The following is a 20,670-nucleotide window of genomic DNA, read 5'->3' as shown; positions in this document are numbered from 1 at the left end:
CTAACTGGCAAGCAGACACTTAAAGATGGAGTATTTAAAGACAGTCCCATCAAGGCCAGAAGACCGATGGGACCTGGTAGAAGAGACTGTTCTAGGCTTATCAAATATAGGAAAAGAAAATAGATTGATATTGCAATCTAGACGAAGCCCAGTGGAGAGTCAAGAGGAGTTAAGGAGTTTCATCAGCTTTGCGTAGCTGATGAAAGCCCCTGACTGAGTGAGTGAGTGAAGTCGCTCAGTCGTGTCAGACTCTTTGCGACCCCGTGGACTGTAGCCTACCAGGCTTCTCCATCCATGGGATTCTCCAGGCAAGAACACTGGAGTGGGTTGCCATTTCCTTCTCCAGGGCATCTTCCCGACCCAGGGATCGAACCCGGGCCTCCCTCATTGGAGGCAGATGCTTTAACCTCTGAGCCACCAGAGAAGCCCCTGATAAAATCCCAACCACATTTGGCTATTTATTAAAAGTTGCTTCTTCCCTACTAACCAACCAGCTTCCACGAGTCTCAAGCATTCTTTCTGACTTATTTCATTAACATTTCCTTCTTTTTCTGGAGTGGATAGAGCCCCAGGGAATCTCTCTCTCTTTCTCTCCTCCCCTCTTGCCCCCAACCAGTGGGGCATTGAATGAGAGCCAGAGTGTTGTCTGCGTAAAGAAAAATCGCAAAACCACAAATTGCAGAAAATCGTTACTGCCAAAAATCGAAAGGAACACACAATATCACCAGGCCTCTTAAAAAGCAATTGTGCATTTTACAGGCCTCTGGATAATTCAGGTTTGTTTGGCAACTTTCTCATCCATACCACCCAGAAGACAGTTCTCCCACCAGAGGCAGTGGTCCTAAAGAGTACGTGTAATTGAAAAGAAACAAAATATGTGGGTACAAGTCTTTCCAGGGGTACGTTATGGCTCCATATAGTTCTTTTTCTTCTATTGTGAAATATTGATTTTAAGACCTAAAGTTTGCTCCCCTGGGACTTCCACAGAAAAACAGCAAAAAAAAAAAAAAAAAAAAGTGCCTCCGATAATTAATAAGAATCCTTTGAAGATAGAAAGCATTTTTAGATGATAAAATCTTTCTGAAATGTTATGCTGTTATCACAACCACCCTTAGACGGAGGTAAGAAAATGTTTTTCTTCCCTGTTCATTCTCCACCCAGCCATAATACGGATACTTAGAAATTGAGAGGTTAACTAAAATTCTCAAAAATCATACCATTTCTGAGAGAGTGATCCGGGAATCAGACATGCACCTTCTTGTTCTTTCTCCTGAGCTCCGTTCACCACCTGCCCTTTTGCTGCAGTGAGCACCCCTTCCTGACTTGCGTAAGGCTGCCCTCCCTCCCCCACAGTGGGCCTGGGGTTTTACTTGGCGCATATACATTCCCAGGACCTTTACTTGCAAAGCCTCCTGCCAGTCACTGGGGATGGAAGCCTTGTTTGAATGGAGTGCTGATTAGGTGGTTCTCCATTTGTATTGACTGTATAATACCATCATCATTAGGACACAAGGCCAACTCCAGAGGGGCCTATTGAGTCTGGCTGCCAAAATGAACCCCAGTCACAATAGCCTGATGATTTGAACGCGTTTCCATGACTCCACAGGTCAGACCAACTTTGAGCCAGTTGCTCTGAGATGATGTGGAAAGGTACATAGATGGTATAAAATTCTAGTGCAAGTTTGCTAAGAATTAATAAACTAGGTCACCAAGCACTTTGTATGTCTTTGAGAAAAAAATGTAAAAATAAAATGATCATAAATTACCCAAAGTGACATAACTAGATTTCCGCCCCCCACCCTCAATCTAGGTGTTTTCAGCTGAAATTTTGATCAAGAGATCTTGAGCTAACAGTCATATATGTGTTTGCTGCTGCTGCTAAGTCACTTCAGTCGTGTCCGACTCTGTGTGACCCCATAGATGGCAGCCTATCAGGTTCCCCCGTCCCTGGGATTCACCGGAGTGGGTTGCCATTGCCTTCTCCAATATATGTGTTTATAGTTGCATATTTGCATATAATGACTTAAAATGCTGCTTTAAATTGCCCTTCACTTAATTTTTACCATGAACATATATCAACCATGTTTTAGTATTTAACATTAAATTATTTAAAAGCAGTGTAAATGTAATAACCAGACTCTGTATGAAAAAGATCTGCCAAATACGAATATTCAGGGAAGAAACACAGGTGGTGTTTCCTGAATGGCATTCTATGTTCAAAGGAGAGAGTACAGTCAAAAGTTACCCTTTATACAATACTCATGATAGCACGTGAAAAGGAAGATTGCTCATAAAATCTAGAATGACTCTATTGGGAAAAGCTGCTTAAATCATGTATAGCATGAAGGTGTCTTGATAATGTAATAAATACCAAAGCAGTATAACACAGAACTTGACATTTTACAAATTCCAGTGAGTGCATAATACTTAGACATAAAATGTAAATGATTTTAAGGGTGATGTTTCTTGTGCTGACATTTAGATATTTGGGGAATAGCAGTGGGATCAATTTCTTCTAGAGAACAAACAGAAGACATCATCCAGGGAAGTCAGTAAAACCTAAGTTTTTCTTACAGTTCACCTGAGCACATCATTGCTCTCAGGGTCTGAATGATTCAAAGAGAATCTATTAGAACATGCATAATATGTAAAATTTAAGTGAGACCTCTGGATTCTCTCTGGTCCAAGATGTCTAATTAAATGCTTCAGTGACTGCTGAGATGGACCTTCCAGTAGAGATTCTGTGTGAATCAGGAGCTGGGCATTGTTGGTCTCCTACTTACTTATCCAGAGTGACAAGAAACTCACTACCACTTAAACTACTATTGAATATCGAGAGTCTTCATACTGAATCCACATTTATCCTCTGCTTTTTGAACTTGCACAATAGAGTCTAGTGTGACTGGTGGGACTTTCCTGTTTTAAGAATTTGTGATATATGTTGCAAGGTAAGGAACATTAGATGTCTTTGTTCTTAGATTCTCATAATCAAATTATTCCAGAGGCAGATGGAATGTTCATATTATCTGGCTAAAATTGTTAGATACATTTTAATTAAAAAAAAGAAAAAAATAGTCACATCCTAATTCTCAAAGGCAAAACTCTAAAATACTCAGAACTGCCAGTTCAGACCTGGTATAATTTTGTCTTTTAAAATAGAGAGGGGTTGTAATTTGGGTAGGGACGCTGAGAGTACCAAGAATAAAGAAATGTAATACTCAAGAGAGTCATTCTAGAAAGAACACCAGTCTAGAGAGTGGCTATAATGCAGCATACATAGGAAAGAATTATTAAGATAACTACAGTATTGTTAAACGGAAAACAATCTGTGACTCCAAGGGTCACCCGGACAAAGAGTAATATACCTGTGGCGGATTCATTTCGATATTTGGCAAAACTAATACAATATTGTAAAGTTTAAAAATAAAATAAAATTTAAAAAAAAAAGAAAAAAAAAGAGTAGTCAGCCATTTGCGAGAGAACTTGAATATTCAAAAGCATGCTGTCACACTCTCATAATGTCTAAAAGAATGCTGTCTAATTCTTTCCTCCTTACTTTTTTTCTAGCCTTCTTTTAGAGGTAACCTGCTCACAACCACAGCCAGGTTCAATCTGCTTCCTAAATGGTTTATAAAATGTTCCACAACATTACACAAATCAAGAGTGTGAAATATTAGATTTAAACTGCATTTGTTGAGCCAGACTTGAAAAATTCAGCAATGTGGGATGTAAAGATTAGGAGCTTTTAGGAATTAGAGCTAGAAGGAGATACATTTCAAGGAGGAAATGTACTTACATTTTACTGCAAGTGAAATGCCTGTCTTTAAGTGGTAGCCTCTGAAACAAAGAGAGAAAAAACTGTGTTAAAAAAAATGCAGAGTGACCAATTACAAGTGAAGAGGGCATTGAATTGCCTCCAAAGGTGCAGCCTTCGAATATGTTTTCTCGTTTGAAAAAATGAGAAGCTTAGAGATGAAACCATTTTTTCTTGGGAAACTCTTCTTGGAGGCACAGGGACCTGCAGTCCACAAAGAAAGCACGTGAGTCAATGGTGATGCCTCACTGCACGCTCAGCTCCCTGTCCGGAGCATCCTCCAATTTTGAGATCCCTTGATGCTCACTTGTCTCCCAGGTCTGATCCTGGTGAGAGGAGATATGGAGTCTGGTTGCACAGGCTGCTGGCTCAGTTCATCACCCTCTTGCTCCTGGTTCGTACTCACTGCATACCCTGTTCTAGAAGGACCAGGTCCGACCCTTTGTTCCATTAACTGAGACTCCTCCTGAAAATTACGATTTTCTCAATTCATGCTTATTGGGATAAGTGGACAAGTTTTCTTTTCCAAGAAAACTTTTCCAAGTCTTCTGGGGGCAGGGGAAGGTTGAAATAAATGCCAAGTTTCTCTTCGTTCAAGACAGCAGTGAAAAAAGAGGGACAATTAGACTGTGCCCATGCTTGGAGGGAGTCTGCTGGGTGTGCCGGCAATTTGTTCAAGGTGGCAGCCCACCAGACAATTCGCTTCCAAATCCATTTTTAAAAAATCCATTGTGGCTATATCCAAAAGGGTATTTTTCAGGGTGGTAGGTTTATTGAGAATGGCAGGTAAGTCACCATGATTGATGTGAAGTGTTTGGGTTGTGAGGTTCAAATGATCCCAGTCATCTCCCAGCCTGAGCAGTCAAGTCACAATGTCCTCAGCCTGACAAAAAGATCATGTCACTCGTCACGCCACCCACATGGATCTGGATGAGTCAGATGAGTCACCTCGGTGAGCAATATTTTTCCAGCCTCTGCCATTTTTAGTAATAGCGTGACTTTGGCAAATTGACTCAATGCTTTGGGATGGAGAGAAATAAAAATAGTGGCTATTTCAAAGAACTGATGTAACGGTTAAATAAGATAATACATGTCAGGTAGTAATATAAGGCTGGCCCATACTGAAGAGAGTGCTACCTGGTATTGTTACTGTTATTGTTATTATTACTATCAGAAGGCCAACTTGGAAAACTAACAAGTTCATGGAATTGGAGCTAGAAAGGTAGCTACAGAGACCATTTTGCTTGGGTGGGAATGTCTCCACTCTTGGCAGTCAAAACTGTACCAGTTTCCCAAATTTCTCTCCCAGATGGCCTCCCTCGAATCTTATTTTTTCCAACTGCTGAGAATGTTAATAATTTGAATTAGATCCAAATCCACATTGGAAAATCCCTAAGTATTTTAGTAAGCCACCTAATTCCTTGTTTATAATCATAGAGATGATTGGGGTTGGGGTTCCTAGATTGACAATGTACTAAATTATTGAATGGCCGGGCCCAGGAAAAAACAAAACAAAACAAGGATATTCTTCTTTCAGAGCTTTTACGTAAGGCAGGTGCATGATGCATTTTTATTGAGTTGAATTTTTTAGATGGACCCTATGGTGAGAGTCAGAAAAATGTCACATGTATCACTAACTTGAAGGAATTAGGATCACTTGCCCTGCCCCCTACATACATTCCCCTCACTCCCCTGCCACCCAGCTCTTGCCCCTCAAACAAAAAGTGTATCGAGGATTCCTCTGAAATTTTGAGCTCTTCAGTTCCTTTGAGGAAATTGTTGCTAGGAAACAGACTTAGAATGTTCTCACCTACTGAGAAAAGTTTTTACTACTGCCTCACATAACAGCTTCTTCTTTAGCTTTGAAAGTATCAGTAAAGAAAACTGTCCCTTACTTCGCCGATTCACTGGATAATAGCTCTTCATTTGGGCAACAATTTCACAGAAATATCATTGATTACTTTGAAAACTATTCAAAACCATCCTTGAGACTAACTTATGTAGCTACCTAATGCGGTAGGACCAATCGTTTTTCTTGGTGTACAAAATAAATAAAACCATTAAGAACATTGTGGTGGTGAGGTTTTACAGACCATTAAAAACCATAAAAACTTGCCTTTGCTTTTCTAAGCTTACTTCCACATTTGAAAAAGAAAACCTGAGTTCTTAAAGGAGAAAGAGAGCCCTTCACTTTAATGATTAGCTCACTTGCTAAATGTTCCTTCAGTGCCTCGTATGTGAAGGACTCTGTGGTGGGCACTAATCATACATTCCCTGCCCTCATGATAATGTGTGATTGAAGAGATAACTAAACACTTGGAAAGATCATGAGGTGACACAGTGCAAAATTACAAGGTGCTCAGTGAGGTGGGAAGGTGGTCTTTGAGGATTCAATCTAGAAAGAGAAATCAGGGAATTCTAATTGGGGAAGTGTTAGGATAATATCTGATGAAAAGTCCATATTAATGATAACAGCTAACACTGCTAGTGTGATGAGTCCGCATGCCTACAAGAGGTGCTATTGTGGCCACAGGGTAGGAGTTAAGAGAGCAAATGCGGAGAGTAGAGCACACCAGGGGAAGGGACATCATCAAGGGCACAGGCGCTGGGCAGGAGGAACTGGCTCCTTTGAGAATCAGGAGACCAGGCCACCATTTGCCTTACCCTGTATGCATCTCAGCAGAGTCCGTCCTTGCACCCCATGGGAATCTTCAGGGGGTCACGGATGGGCTCTTCTGATATCAATCCTGGATTACCTTAGTTATGGAAGTTGAACCTTTGCTCCCGCCTTGGGGAGACACAGCACACAACGTGTCTCTGCCTGTACCCAGCACAGGAACCACGCTCATAAGATGTGCAAGGACAGCAATCTACCATCCTCAGCTCATGGTAGTGCTTGGGTCTGATTCAATCGCCAGGTCCACAGGCCTGGGCCTTGTCCAAAGCACTCGGATACCATCTCCGGTCTCCTTGTTAGAAATCCAGTCTCCTATGCTCTGGTGATTACTGAGATCTGTCAACTGACAGCCCTGGAGCTCTAGGCCAAGGTGTCCAACCAAAGGATTCTCTGCATCACCTATCTCTCTCAACTTCTCCCAGTCTGCTTTTTGTGGCTGATACCATCTGGTTATGATCTGTAACTTATGATTGACACTTTTTAAGAAAATGAATGCTTATGCTGATTGAAATATTTGACTTGAGTTGTCTGCTGTTTAAAATTTTATGACAGCAAAAAAATTCATCAGTGCCAATGTCATTGTTTGAGTAATATCACACATGGAGTCAAATCAGTATACCTATTCCTCTCGGTAATATACAATGTTACTTCCTGCTAGTCCAAGATTATAAATTTTGAGATGAAGTGGCTATCACTTTTTTATTCTGAATATAGAACTAATTCTATTTTATGTTAATTTAAACTATTTGCTTATTGGCATGGTAGGAATAGGGCCTTCCCACATGGCGCAGTGGTAAAGAATTTGCCTGCCAGTGCAGAAGATGTAAGATATATGGGTTCAATCCCTGGGTTGTGAAGATCCCCTGGATAAGGAAATGGCAATCCACACCAGTATTCTTGCCTGGAAAATTCCCCTGGACAGGGGAGCCTTGTGGGCTACAGTCAATGGAGTAGCAAAGATTCAGACATGACTGAGGGACAGAGCGTGAGTGTACACACACACACACACACACACACACACTAGAATACTTGTTCTTTATCTCACTTAATCCCAGGAATGCTGGGAACCAATAGTCTTTTAAGTTACACAGGAAAATAAGAAAACCAATGCAGGTTTCATACAAGTAGAATACGCCAGTTACTGGGTAAAAATTATCATTTGTGAACGGTGGATCCTCTTCACTTCTTCATGTGCTGGGCTCTTGAGAGTTTGAGGGTCTCTGCCCACAGCTCCCACACTGAAGGTAGAGACAACAGTATTAGAGGCTGGTAGTTCAGTGTCAGATCCTCCACTGACCCCCTGTGTGACCTCTAACAGTCATTCAACCTTACGCTTGTTCAGTTTCTGACATCACATGTGTGTCCATCAGTCTTTACGTAGCTCAATGCCTTTCCTGTAACATGCGGCACCTACATCTCTCCTAAGATTGCTGTGCTTATCAGAGGAATACGCATATAAAGCCCTTGGCAGAGACCTTGCCCATTCTAAGCACCAACATAGGGTGCTTATGACTGTCTTTACTGAGTACAAAGTGAGGAATCAGCAGACAAAGAGCTGTACTTTCTATGTGAGTCAAAAATAGTCCTTAACTGATTATAAAATATGCCACATTCAATCTCTTTTTTCTCTGACCTTGGGTCTTGATTTAACCCAAAGTGGGCTTGTCTTTAAAAAATCATAGTTGATTGGCTTTTCATGATTGTTAATAATTCTGTTAACAGTAGCTCATTTATTTATTTGCTGTAGTGTTTTATGAATTTTATAAACATTTCAAATAGCTTCTGTTATGGTATTGGGATTTCACTGTTGTTTTTTTTCCTAGTATTGACTCTGCCTTTGCTGAGATCTCAACAAACCCTTCTTCCATTGCCTTGCCAAGTTTACTTATATGTGACTTCTTGTGTTTTGATTTCTTTCTAGCTTTAAACAGTAAAAGTTTAATTAAATAAGCTATTTTCATTACAGAAATTTTGGAAAATATGAAAGAGCACCAAAATGAAAAAGTGTTCAGAACCTCCCAGATTTATTCTAAAGTATACAAAGAAGTGAATGTTCTTGTCCAACACTCCAGCCTCATTTCCCAGAGGTAAAGTTGTCAATAGTATGTGAAGGCATTATTCCAAATTGTTTTTTATGCTTATGAAAGCAAATATACATACATAAACCTTTAGACATATACACAAATATCATTAACATTCTTTCAACAAAACAAGGTCATACTATGTAATTTTGTTAAATATGCTTTTATCTTTTAATAGTTTTTGTGGACATATATTTCAAGTCAGTATATATACATCTCCTCATTTTTTTTAGTGACTAAATAGAAACTTATTTATGTAATGCTCTAATTTATTTAACCAGTCCCATATTGATGAACATTTAGCTTGCATGTGCTTTTTAGCTACTACAATAAGCTTGCAATGAGAAAGCATTTTGAACTTCTTTTTTTAGACTCACATGCCTATACTTTAGGGTAGTTCTTAGAATTGTGAACACTTTATTGACAGGATCTTTGCAGCTTAATATTAAATGGAGGTTTTCAAGAAGATTGAATCTATTCACCCTCTACCAACAATAGGATGCATCCTCCATGTGTAACTTTCATTTTCCACTCATAATTTCCATTTCTTTGAGATTTTTTTTTCTGTATGTGATAATTCTTCCATCTGAGCTTCAAGGTACTAAATTCCTTTTTCAGCAATGTTTTTGAGTTCCAAGAACTCTTTCTTTTCCTCAGATTGCTCCTTTGTAATAACTTCTGTAGTCTCCTTAGAAATTTATATTATTTTCTTTTAGAGTTCTTCTGGCTTCTTTTTTTAAAAGGTTCCTCACAGAGAGCTACATTTTCTGATTATGTTGTTTTTACCCCCTTCAAGCTGCTAAGTTACCATTAATGCTTTGTACATTTTCTCTCCCCACTATTACTCGTCTGGACATCCAGATCTCCTGACTCATAAGAGAGGCGGGGTCCTCAGCCCATATGCAGGGAGACTCTTGGGGTCTCCTAAATAGTAGGGAGATCTGCCAGTGGTGAGAGGTGAAGGTGGAATCTTTTCCTGGGGGATGAGCTGGTAGGCTAGGACCTCTCAGCTGAGCGGTATGGGGTCAGTCTCCATGTTCTCAGGACCCTCAAGCCAAATGCGGAGTTTAAGTGTTCTCTTCAAGTTAAATACACTTTATGTATTCTTTAGTCATGGTCTTCTCAAAAATAAAACACAAAGCAACAGCAAAAAATCTAAATATGGGTCCCAAAACAATTAAAAAACGTCTTTGAAACCAAGCTGACATAACAGACCAAGGTAGACTCTCATCTTAAAGATAAGGGCATTAAGAAATCTTTATAAGCATGTCATTCTCAGAAAACATGTCAATAATATTATGAATTCTATTCCATGCTGGATATGGGGATATTCTGGCCAAACAATTTCATTGCACACCCTATTCAAATAGTATACATTAATTGTCAATAGCAATAAAGTAGATGGTCCTTTTGGTCAATAATGTGTTTATTAACATATACCAGATACTTAAAATGTGGCCCAGGTATTGAACATCTAACATTGGCAAAAGTGTGGTGATTATATAATCACCAAGGTATTTACATGAAAGGTGTTCTAGAAAAATGACTTTACAATTACAGTGACATACATGGTAAGTACTGTGATACTGCTACATGTGGGGTATTATCAGAGAAGGAGGTTCTTCCTAAACCAGATTAAGCCACACTTTTCCAAAGAATGGTGATGATGGATTTGTGAAAAGAAGTTAAATGTTCAAGTAAGTTTGGGAAATGCTGGGTTAAAGATATTGACATAGGTCTTTCTACAGCAATCTCAGACCTTTTAATACTTTAATATTTATTATAAATTTCAAAGAGAAGTAATGTCCCAAACTTACATGTCCAAAGAACAAGCATGGACTTCTTGCCAAGCATTTTGAAGGGTATGTGGGGGGACAGTGGCCAAAGTGATGCAGAGAGCTCCCCCAGAGCAGTAATAGCAGAGCTGAGATTTCAAGATGAGCAAAACACGTTAGGGAAGTCTCAGCAGGACAGCATGTGCACAGGCCCAGAGACAGGACAGGAGCTGAGGGAACCCTAAGTAGCTCAAAACAGTTATACCAAAAAATTCCACAGGAAAAAGTGGCCAGAGGTGGGGACAGAGACAAGCAAGAGTTAATTAGAGCATTCCTTCCTGGTAAAGGACTGAAAGCCTTCTTGAACAGAAAGCCAAGAAGCTTATTTGAAGGTTTCTAAAATAGGGGAGAGATATGAATGGATTCTTGGGCTCAAAAATCACTGCAGATATTGACTGCAGCCACACAATTAAAAGACACTTGCTCCTTCGGAGAAAAGCTATGACAAACCTAGACAGAGTATTAAAAAACAGAGACATCACAGGTATACATGTACCTGTGGCGGATTCATTTTGATATTTGGCAAAACTAATACCATTACATAAAGTTTAAAAATAAAATAAAATTAAAAAAAATAAATAAATAAAATAAAAACAAAAAACAAAACAAAACAAAAATAATGCTATATAACAAAATTCCACCCCCCCCCCCCAAAAAAAAACCACAAAGACATCACTTTGCCAACAAAGGTCCAGGCTTGACAAAGGTCAAGGCTATGGTTTTTCCAGTAGTCATGTACAGATGTGAGATTTGGATTATAAAGAAGGCTGAGTGCCAAAGAATTGATGCTTTTGAACTGTGGTGTTGGAGAAGACTCTTGAGAGTGCCTTGGACTGCAAGGAGATCCAATCAGTCCATCCTAAAGGAGATCAGTCCTGGATGTTCATTGGAAGGACTGATGCTGAAGCTCCAATACTTTGACTACTGGATAAGACTTGACTCACTGGAAAAGACTCTGATTCTGGGAAAGATTGAGGGCAGGAGGAGAAGGTGGTGACAGAGGATGAGGTGGCTGGATGGCATCACTGACTCATTGGGCATAAGTCTGAGCAAGCTCTGTGAGACAGTTAGGAAAAGGGAAGCCTAATGTGCATAGTCCATGGGGTTGCAAAGAGTTGGACACAACTTGGCTACTGAACAGCAACAACAATAAATGTATTTGTTTTGTCAAAAATATCTTGGTTGCAGCATAGCTGTGGATTGCAGCTAGGTCAGCCTGGAGAAAGGAAGCATAGTCAGAAGAAGTTATTAAACTAACCCAGATGACAGTGTTGAGGGACCGAAGTAGAAAAAGATGGGTGGATAGTTAGAAAGGTTAGAGAAATCAAAGAGATTAATTAGATACATTGACAATAGGTAGGTAAGTAGATAAGGGGCTGAAGAGAGTGGGCAGAACCAGGCAGCAGATTGGCTGTGGGGTGAGTTGACATTAGGTGATTTTTGGGGGACTGGGTGGGGAATAACTTAGAAAAGGAATATGGGAGTGAAACAGGAGGGAAGGCATAACCTTTGAAAGAATGACATAGGCCAAGGACATGACATAAACTGATTAGAACCAAATAGGTCCAAGACAGCAGATGATTCAACTTCCATTAGACCTTGAGCCTCAGAATATGCTTATTGTAACATACCAGCAAGCTAAATTACACACACAGGTGCCATGACAATTCCAAGACTGACCATGAAGGTTAAAAAGTGAGCAGTGGCCCAGTTCCTGGAAATCCCCATCCCTTTCCCAAAATAACTGGCATACTGTCTCATTCATTGTTGTTCAGTCACTCAGTCTTGTCCAACTCTTTCTGACCCCATGGACTGTAGCGCGCCAGGCTTCCCTGTCCTTCACCATCTCCTGGAGCTTGCTCAAACTCATGTCCATTGAGTTGGTGGTGCCAGCCAACTATCTCATCTTCTGTTGCCCCCTTCTCCTCCTGCCTTCAATCTTTCCCAGCATCAGGGTCTTTTCTAATGAGTCAGCTCTTTGAATCAGGTGGCCAAAGTATTGGAGCTTCAGCTTTAGCATCAGTCCTTCCAATGAATATTCAGAATTGATTTCCTTTAGGACTGACAGGTTTGATCTCCTTGCAGTCCAAGGGACTTTCAAGAGTCTTCTCCAACACCATGGTTCAAAAGCATTCATTCTTTGGCACTCAGCCTTCTTTATTGTCCAACTCTCATATCCATACATGACTGCTGGAAAAACCGTAGCTTTGGCTATACAGTAATTTCATAGGCTCTCACTCATTAGCCTATGAAATAACCCAGCTGTGGAATATACTTCTCTCTAAATAAATCCTCTTCTTACCTATCACTTTGTCTCTCACTGAATCCTTTCTGTGATGAGACATCAAGAGCCCACATTTCTTTCATTAAGTCCTGAGACCAGGGTTTCAAGTCTCAAACTGAGTTACATGGTTTCAGGGGGAAGAACAGATTTGCATTGAACCTAATAGGTTCAATAGCATAGGAGGTAGAATTTAGGTGAGAAGGGAAGGAGGCCCGATCCATTGCTATAGTCATACTCTTTGACATGTTGATTCGAAGGGCTATTGAACATGTAACTTTTCAGATCCTAATATGTAAATCTAAAAGAAATAATAGCAGCGCTAGGAACCCAGAAGTCATGTTTTTATTCCTTAGGAAACACAGAACTCACTTAGAAATTCTATACCCAAAACCCCTCAACAGGAATCTCTCTGGTGGTCCAGTGGCCAGGACTCTGCATTCCCAATGAAGGGAGGCCCAGGTTTAATCCCTGGTCAGGGGACTAGATCCACATGCTGCAACTAAGATCCCGCAGACCACAGTGAAGATCAAAGATCCCTTCATGCTGCAGCTAAGACCCAGTACAGCCAAATAAAAATAAGGAAATAAATGTAAAAAATTGCTCATATGTTCTAAAATATTTATTTAAAAAAACCCTCAACAGACAAGAAGAGTATGAATTTTAAATGAACGTAGATGAATGGATAAAGAAGTTGTGGTACATGCATACAATGGAATATTATTCAGTCATAAATAAAATGAATCAGTTGAACTGAAGTGGATGAACCAAGAGTCTATTATACAGAATGAAGCAAATCAGAAAGAGGAAAACACATATGATGAACCTATTTGCAGGGCAGGAATAGAGATGCAAACTTAGAGAACAGACTTGTGGGCACAGCAGGGGAAGGAGAGGAGGGGGCAAATTGAGATAGTAGCATTGGAATATGTACATTACCGTGTGTAAAATACATAGCTAGTGGGAAGCTGCTGTATAACACAGGGGGCTCAGCCTGGTGCTCTGTGACAACCTAGAGGGGTGGCTTGGGGGGTGTGAGGGAGGCTGTAGAAAAGGGAATATATATGTATGCTTATGTCTGATTTGCATTGTTGTATGACAGAAACCAACAGAACATTGTGAAGTAATTATCCTCCAATTAAAAATAAATTAAAAAATGAACATTGAATGGTTACAAATTCTTTATTTAAAACCCATACTGCCTAACCTCTTCTTCCTTCTTAGCGGGAGAAGGGGATGAACTTATTCAGATTAGTGGATTAGTGGATAACAACTCTCGGGGCTTCTCAGCCTTGGCACTGTTGGCTTTTGGGGTCAGATATTCCCTCCACGTTGTAGGCTAGCAGCATCCTGGCCTCTACCCACTAGATGCCACTCTTAGCCCTTCCTTCCCCAGTTGTCATCATCGAAATGTCTCCAGACTTTGCCTGATACCCCTGGGAGGGTCATACCTGTGTTTTCTCTGCTGCCTCCTACTCAGACTGAGAACCAGTGCTCCAACTATTCCTCTGATACCACGTGGTGAAATTTGGAAGACCTCTGCTAATTCTTTTGTACCAGGGGAGGGTGAAACCTAGAGAAGGCCTTTTGTTGATCAGAGAACATTAATGAGTTCCTGGCCTAGACCTTGAGTAGATGGTGTGGAAGTTAAATTCTGCGACAGAAGAAAGTGAAAGGAATTCGATTTCTACAGTAAACTGAAAGGAACTTGCTGGGCAGCAGGAGGCTAATATCTTGCAGAAAGGAGAGCGGTGAGAAATCCCTGATGGTTGGGAGGATGTAGGGTCTTTAGTTACAGGGATGCTTAGCATTCAGTCCTAAGCTAAGCTGTTTCCTGATCTGTGCTATAAGACCGTTCCTTTATTTTAAAGTCCTGAGGTGGAACCTCAGGCCAAACATAGCTGTAAGGATGTCATCTCCCAGGACTTTGTAGAGAGGTTCAGTGTGGGGCTCAGGCTTTTAAGCTCTGTCACTGTCCTCACCATTGCCATCTTCTTTCTTTTTATCATTTCTTCCTTCTTCTCTCACATCCCATAATAAAAACTTTCATTCTTGGAGGTTAATTCCTTTGCTTGGAATGACCAGTAAGGGTAAATTCCCTGAGGGATGCTGAGTTTCTGAAGCTGTAGGAGGCCAGAGATGCTCTTTGGGATGGACAGGGCAGAGCTTGGCGTAGAGACAGACATCATCAGCAATATGGGGCCCTCTCACTGATGTCTCCTAACAGATGGGTAAGCTGAGGTCCAGAAGGCCACAGGGCTTTGTTTTAGGAACAGGGTCTTCTTTGGCTCCTGGTTCAGTACTTTCTCTAGCAGAGCACACTAGGAAATCATTTCTCTCAGATTACCTGGCACTGATATCTAGAAAGGTCTCTGATTTTTGCACTGGAAGCTCCGAGGTAATCACCTTGCAAGGAGAAAAAAGCAGAGTAAAAGCTCTTTAACTAAAGGTTCACTCAAGGATGTTTTAAAGCTTGGCTTATCCTCAAATCTTTTCTCCATGACATCAGTAAACTATTATTTGGCTCAAAATATTTTGTAGTTTCAAACATCTCTTTTCAAATTTCTATCTTCTGTCAGCTGACAATACAGGCACATAAAACCCTTTCATGTCTCCCAGGCCACTATAGTTCAAATCTTATCATTAAATAATGAATTTCTGAAGATGAATTATTCAAATTTCAAAAAGATGGTTTTAGGCAAGGAATGAAGTATCTTTCAAATCTGCAGTAGATAATATGAAAGCTGATCAATGGCCAGTGTTTACATTTCTAGCTATCAATTTTTAATGAAACATTTCCTTTGAAGTTACAAGAACATACTGCTACTGCTGCTAAGTCACTTCAGTTGTGTCCGACTCTGTGTGACCCCATAGATGACAGCCCACCAGGCTCCCCTGTCCCTAGGATTCTCTAGGCAAGAACACTGGAGTGGGTTGCCATTTCCTTCTCCAATGCATGACAGTGAAAAGTGAAAGTGAAGTCACTCAGTCGTGTCCGACTCCTAGCGACCCCATGGACTGCAGCCCACCAGGCTCCTCCATCCATGGGGTTGTCCAGGCAAGAGTACTGGAGTGGGGTGCCATTGACTTCTCTACACAAGAACACAAGAACATATGAAGTCTGTAAATATAAAACCTGAAAATCACACTGAAGTTCTGTTTCACAAAAGGTGACCTCAATTGATACTGTTCCAAAACTATTCCAATAGGAGAACAATGGTTCAAATTCCTTATAAATCAGAGCATGAACCCAAACAATTTCTTATCCATCTTTTTATCTTCTGCAGTGTCTAGCAGATATTGAGCTCATAGTGAGTTTTCAGCAGATAGTCATTAAATGAATCAACCTCCAGACTTCCCCAGCAAAAAGATTCTGCCTGCCCAGCAGCCGCCCGCATCCACACCGCCTCTATCACCCGTTCGTGTGTCCTGGACCAGGAATGTCATGTGCAGGACTCAGTGCAAAAATGAAAAGGTGGAGTCTCTTGTTGCAAAATGATTAAGAACTTCAATGCAGTGACAGCAGAGCATGAACCTAAGGCCCGAGGCCATGTGACTGCATCGGGTGTGTGGCATGCTCATAGAGCCAGCATCGCAAGTGTCCAGCCTGCTTCCCAGTCTTCTGAGTCCTTCATGCTGCTGGTCGTGCTGCCTGGGCCAAGAGTAGACCCAAGTTGTTCTGTACTTGGCCCCTTCTTTCCTGTCTTAGTCAAAAAGTCAAAAAGAATATCCTTCCTTCTAGGGTACGTGGTCTTCTAACTTTCTCGCGTTGTCTTTTTCATTGTGCTTTCTGGACCCATGTGCTAAGGTGAGAGACCCCGCCTCGGTCTCTATCTTCTCAGTCCACCTCCTCACCAGAATGGAAACAGGGCTTTCCCACCTCTCCAGTCTGCTCCAGCATGGACCCCTATTGTTTCTGACTCCAAAGTGCCCTTGAACCTTAGTGGCTCTTCTAGACCATTTGTTACCTTGCCCTTTCTAACATAATTTCTGCACCCTTTTTCCATACCCTACCACACATCATTAGATACTTTTCATGATGCATTAGATACTTAGATACTTCCTTCTGCCTCCCTTCTGACTCTAGCTTGCAGCTCCCAGCTTTCTCCCCCTCTCCCAGCTTTCTTCTTCTCTCCCAGCTTTCTTGGTATTTGTAATGTTTGCCACAATGATCCATCTGGGTCTCTGACCTTGCAGCTCAATGATTCCAAAAAGTCTCTGATCTTCATTACTACTGACTCCAAATACTCACTGGTATACCTCAACTTACACTATTACCAGGAACTACTCCAGATGTATATTCCAAGCATGGGGCCATTTGGAAAATGTAGAAAGCAAAAACAAGCAAATAAGAACAACAAAGCAAATCAACCAACCAAACAAAAATAACTGCCATTCTATCATTCAGTGATCTCACTGATAGAATTTTAGAAACTACCACCCCCAGTCTTTTCTCTATGCATAGAAAATAGAAACTGTGGGAGTTGTGATGAGTCTTATCTGCAAAAATAAAGATATTGATCTAATCTTGGATATCAGATTATGGATGTTTAACCAGAGAGCTCTAATTAAGCTGAAATCTGAAAGCTGGGTTGGAACATCTCATTGAAGGAGAGAGGGAAGATCGTCATAGCTTGTGCAAAATCCTGAAGCAGGAAAGAGCATGCCTTTTTTGAGAACCTAAAAGAAAGCCACTGAGTAAGAACACAGTGAAATGAATCACCTGGATTCAAATTATTTACTTCAGCCTCAATTTCCTCCTCTGTAAACTGGAGATTATATTGGTCTTCTCTGAGGTTTATTGGAAAGATTAAATGTATTCTTGTAAGGAAAGCACTTAAAAAAGCACCTGACACATAGTAAAGCTTTTTTCAAACAGGGAAAAGAAAGTGTAGGTAGCCTGAAGAGTCAGCATGGAGAAGGAGCCAAACCACCTCTGCCTCCTGTGTTCTCCATGAGGACACAGCCATGAGGGACCCCTATCAGGATGAGCATGTCTGGCTTCTCTCTTTACCCTCGAACTGTCTTTTCCAGCCAGGAAGAGGTGGACTTCCCAGACTATGGGAAGACCTGTGTCCACCAGGCCATTTTCCAGAGAGGGACGTCTTCCTGGCTGCAGGCCACTGCTCTCGTGTACAGAGCAGGCTCCTGTGTTAACGCTGTAAGTCAGGGGTCCTGCTGGGAGTGGACAGGCAAGTGACAGTTGTGTGGCGATGGGCTCTAGGTTCTTCAGTTCAGAGGAGAGGAAGGGAAGCCCTTGGTTTGGGTTCTGATGTGAAGTTTCCTTGGAGAAGGAAATGGCAACCCACTCCAGTGTTCTTGCCTGGAGAATCCCATGGATGGAGGAGCCTGGTAGGCTGCAGTCCATGGGGTGGCACAGAGTCGGACATGACTGAAGCGACTTAGCAGCAGCAGCAGTGAAGTTTTCCAGTTGTTGTGCATTTTGGGGTTATTGGACACTCTCCAGCTATCAATGAGGTTGGGACTTTGATATCCACTTAGTGGAGAAGACATGGTGAAGGATTAGAATCCTAGTCCTCAACAAGTCAATGAACTAGACATCTTAAGAAAACTACAGATATTTGGAAAGCAGAGAAGACTCTTGAGAGTCCCTTGGACTGCAAGGAGATCCAACCAGTCCATCCTAAAGGGGATCAGTCCTGGGTGTTCATTGGAAGGACTGATGCTGAAGCTGAAACTCCAATACTTTGACCACCTGATGCAAAGAGCTGACTCATTGGAAAAGACCTTGATGCTGGGAAAGATTGAGGGCAGGAGGAGAAGGGACGACAGAGGATGAGATGGTTGGATGGCATCATCCACTCAATGGACATAGGTTTGGGTGGACTCCAGGAGTTGGTGATGGACAGGGAGGCCTGGTGTGCTGCAGTTCATGGGGTCTCAAAGAGTCAGACATGACTGAGCAACTGAACTGAACTGAACTGAAAGAATCTGAACACAAGACCACAGATCCTAGTATAGCTATTTATATTATGAACAATTTGGTGTGAGTGGGCAGTGTTAGCTTTTCTTTGACTTGTTTGATGACAATGGCTTGCAGTCAATGTGAAGCTGAGGCCAATACTGAATTATTTGGACTTTAAGTGGAACAACAACAATAGCAAACCCCAGGATACTTTCCATCAGAGTAGAGAGAACAAGGGAGAGGTTTTGGTTGGCAGGGTAGTGGTAGGCACTGGGAACACTTGCTTAGCTGATCCAGCTGGGGTTCCTGTTGATCTAGTCTGGAACAGCACAGGCTTGAGGTGGGACTGTGGAAGGACCAGCTTCCTAATTCAAGGAGCTTGCCCACAGAATCCTGGGGCTTTGGGGCAAATATTTTCTAAATGGCTTTTTTCATAAGGCTTATTTCTTAAATGAGATATGATGTCTTAAATCCATAGCTGATTATGATGTGAATTTAAGAAACTCTGTCCCATCACTTCATGGCAAATATATAAGGAAAAAATGGAGACAGTGACAGACTCATTTTCTTGGGCTCCAAAATCATTGTGGATGGTGACTGCAGCCATGAAATTAAAAGACGGTTGCTCCTTGGAAGGAAAGTTATGCACACCTAGACAGCATATTAAAAAGCAGAGACATAACTTTGCCAACAAAGGTCCATATACCCAAAGCTATGGTTTTACCAGTAGTCACGAAAGGATGTGAGAGCTGGACCATAAGGAAGGCTGAGAACTGAAGAACTGATGCTTTCAAACGGTAGTGCTGGAGAAGACTTCTGAGAGTCCCTTCACCAGCAAGGAGATCAAACCAATCAATCCTAAAGAAAATCAACCCTGAATACTCATTGGAAGAACTGATGATGAAGCTGAAACCCTAACATTTTGGCCACCTGATGTGAAGAGCTGACTCATTGGAAAAGACCCTGATGCTGGGAAAGATTGAGGGCAGGAGGACAAGTGGGTGACAGAGGATGAGATGGTTGGGTGGCATCACTGACTCAATGGACATGAGTTTGAACAAACTCTGGGAGATGGTGAAGGACAGGGAAGTCTGGTCTGCTGCAGTCCATGGGGTCGCAAAGAGTTGAACACAACTGAGCAATTGAACAACAATGACCTAGGTAACGATTGAAGAGGAGCTGGATCCTTGGTTTATCTTTAGGTAGTCAGCTAGGAAGTATACTTAGAAGACCATTTTGTTGAACTGTCTGTTTCTAGGGTAGATTTGCTTACAGAGTGAAGGAAGAATGAAGTTGTTTAAAAAAACAACAACAATAGGCTTTGATCTTATCGTTAGAATACAAGCTGTTAGAATTGAAAGAAAAATGAAGAAAGACGCTGTGACTGAGTGGGAAAAAAGAAAGTTCTTACTTTAGGAGAAATGCTGAGATTTTAGAGGCCAAATTGGACAGGTACAAACCTAAAATGTTTAAATGCTTTAAAGTTCATGTTAGAAAACAAGCATTGTTGCTGTTTAATTGCTTAGCCACGTCTGCCTCTTTTGTGATTCTATGAACTGTATGTGGCCTTTCAGGTTCCTCTGTTCTCTGGTCCTCTCCCAGATGGCTCAGGGAGAATGAGCTATCTGTGAGAAAGTTGGTTAAACTTTAAATCCTTTTTTGTTAAATTTATGGAAGTGCAGTTATTTACGGGCTTCCCAGGTGCTGCTGGTGGTAAAGAACTCACCTGCTAATGCAGGAGATGTAGGAGACACAGGTTTGATCCCTGGGTTGGGAAGATCCCCTGGAGGAGGAAATGGCAACCCACTCCAGTATTCTTGTCTGGAGAATTGCATGGACAGAGGAGCCTGGAGGGCTATAGTCCACGGGGTTGCAAAGAGTTGGACATGATTAAAGTGACTTAGCATGCACACAGAGTTATTTACAATATTGTGTTTAATTTCTGCCAAATGGTGAAGTGACTTAGTCATACGTGCACACACACATGTCTATATACATTATATATATTCTTTTGGGCATTCTGTTTCATTATGGTTTATCACAGGGCCTTGGTGTT

General features: G+C 41.3%; 1 protein-coding gene across 1 annotated transcript in view; it reads right to left on the bottom strand.

Annotated features, from left to right (window-relative positions):
* The window catches only part of ANKFN1 (ankyrin repeat and fibronectin type III domain containing 1), a 481,998-nt gene that overhangs the window by 300,985 nt on the left and 160,343 nt on the right, over nucleotides 1-20,670 (bottom strand). Inside the window, exon 2 of the mRNA XM_059878382.1 lies at nucleotides 3,797-3,837. The gene's annotated coding sequence lies outside the window, so the exon portion shown is untranslated. The remainder of the gene's footprint in view (nucleotides 1-3,796; nucleotides 3,838-20,670) is intronic.

Source organism: Bos taurus, chromosome 19 (assembly GCF_002263795.3).
Source record: "Bos taurus isolate L1 Dominette 01449 registration number 42190680 breed Hereford chromosome 19, ARS-UCD2.0, whole genome shotgun sequence".
In the NCBI taxonomy this organism is placed as follows: Eukaryota; Metazoa; Chordata; class Mammalia; order Artiodactyla; family Bovidae; genus Bos; species Bos taurus.
Note: the sequence above shows the minus strand (reverse complement) of the source record. Positions and strands in the feature narration are given on the sequence as shown.